A 2,275-nucleotide genomic window follows, 5' to 3' on the forward strand; every position below is an offset into this window, starting at 1 on the left:
GTTAACTCATCTGTGGCTTATCTCATATCCGCCCTGTAGATCTCATGGGAGGATATAGCCTTTATTACTAAAATAATGTGTAGAAAACAAAAATAGCGTGGAAAGAAGTTTCTGAACATAATCTTTATAGTTGATTTTCGAAATAACTTACTTACAGTTAACATTAATGTCTTGTGTTTAAATACTGTTTGGTTTTGTAACTCTGTTATGTTTTTTTTCTTTGTATTCTTATGGGCATTGATTCAACTTTGGGATATCTTTCTTTCTTTTTTTTTTTTTTCAACAAACAAGTATTTATTGAGCGCCTACATGTGCCAGGCACTGTTCTAGACCCCCCCCCCCCGCAAAGAAAAAAAGATAAAAGGCAGCAAACACGAATTCTGAGGGAGAGGAAAGGGGTAGTTGAGGAAGAAGGTTAAGGAGACTGAGAAGCTTGAGGTGATAGGGGCTGTGCCTTAGTCCTCCTCTTCAGCCTCTTCACCAAAATCCTCCTCCTCTTCTGTGGTGGCATCCTGGTACTGCTGACACTCAGAGACGAGGTCATTCACGTTGCTCTCAGCTTCGGTGAATTCCATCTCATCCATACCCTCGCCTGTATACCAATGGAGGAATGTCTTCCAGAGGAACATGGCAGTGAACTGCTCTGAGATGTGCTTGAAGAGCTCCTGGATGGCTGTGCTGTGCTGTTGCCAATGAAGGTGACTGCCATCTTGAGGCCACGAGGTGGGATGTCACAAACAGCTGTCTTGACATTGTTGGGGATCCATTTGACGAAGTAGCTGCTATTCTTGTTCTGCATATTGAGCATCTGCTCATCTACCTCCTTCATGGACATCCGTCCACGGAAGACAGCAGCCACGGTGAGGTATCGGCCACGGTGGGGGTCACAGGCAGCCATCATGTTCTTGGCATCAAAGACCCGCTGGGTGAGTTGTGGCACAGTGAGAGCCCGATACTGCTGGCTTCCACGGCTGGTGAGAGGGGCAAAGCCAGGCATGAAGAAGTGGAGATGTGGGAAGGGCACCATGTTGACTGCCAGCTTGCGGAGGTCAGCGTTGAGCTGGCCAGGGAAACAGAGGCAGGTGGTGACACCACTGATGGAGGCTGAGACAAGGTGGTTCAGGTCCCTATAAGTTGGTGTGGTCAACTTTAGAGTATGGAAGCAGATGTTGTAAAGGCCTCGTTGTCAATGCAGTAGGTCTCATCACTGTTCTCTACCAACTGATGGACAGAAAGGGTGGCATTATAGGGCTCAACCACGGTATCAGACACTTTGGGTGAAGGCACCACACTGAAGGTATTCATGATGCGGTCAGGATACTCTTCTCGGATCCTGCTGATAAGGGGTGTGCCCATTCCAGAACCTGTGCCCCCACCCAGCGGGTGGGTCAGCTGGAAGCCCTGCAGGCAGTCACAGCTCTCTGCCTCCTTCCGTACCACATCCAGGACTGAATCAACCAGCTCAGCCCCTTCTGTATAGTGGTCCTAGGCCCAGTTGTTGCCTGCCCCAGACTGACCAAAAACAAAGTTGTCTGGTCTGAAGATTTGGCCAAAAGGACCTGAGCGAACAGAGTCCATGGTCCCGGGTTCTAGATCCACCAGGATAGCATGAGGAACGTATTTGCCACCTGTGGCTTCATTGTAGTACACAGAGATTCGGTCTAGCTGCAGATTGCCGTCCCCGTGGTAGGTACCAGTGGGGTCGATGCCATGGGGATCGCTGATCACCTCCCAGAACTTGGCACCAATTTGGTTGCCACACTGGCCTGGATGTACACAATTTCCCTCATAGTTAAAATTTATTGTTTTTGCTCGCCTTGAGCTGTTTAATCTGCTCGGGGCAGATTTAAAAAAATTTTTTTTTCTCTCTGCTGGTCGCAGGCTAAAAGAATGGAACTTACCCCAAAAGCTGGAGCAGCGAGGTCTGAACGCACCGACAGGAAGGTTCTCAGAGTGGGATATCTTTCTTATAATAAGAAAAAAAAAAAAACTCCTAGATTCTGTTTTTTCACTCCTACTGACTGACTTTATAACTTATAGTAAGCCATTTGACCTTTTTACAATTAAGCCCTTGATTGTGAAACACAGATAGTAATGTTTAACTCTCTTACAAGAATAGCATTGTAACTTATTCAATCAAAGGCTTTAAAACACTATCATATCCTTAGGTGGAACGTATTCATAAATACTAATTTTGAATAATTACTGCTATTTCTTTTGAATAATTTCTTGAGTCTTAATATTTAGTGAACCTTTATTATTTGCTAGTTTCTGA

The 2,275-nt window shown here is 45.7% G+C and overlaps 1 pseudogene; it reads right to left on the reverse strand.

Moving 5' to 3' along the window:
• Nucleotides 1-455: 455 nt before the first annotated feature.
• LOC128596244 (tubulin beta chain-like) lies at nt 456-1,790 on the reverse strand (annotated as a pseudogene).
• Between the last annotated feature and the right edge of the window lie 485 nt (nt 1,791-2,275).

This window comes from Nycticebus coucang, chromosome 10, assembly GCF_027406575.1.
Source record: "Nycticebus coucang isolate mNycCou1 chromosome 10, mNycCou1.pri, whole genome shotgun sequence".
In the NCBI taxonomy this organism is placed as follows: domain Eukaryota; kingdom Metazoa; phylum Chordata; class Mammalia; order Primates; family Lorisidae; genus Nycticebus; species Nycticebus coucang.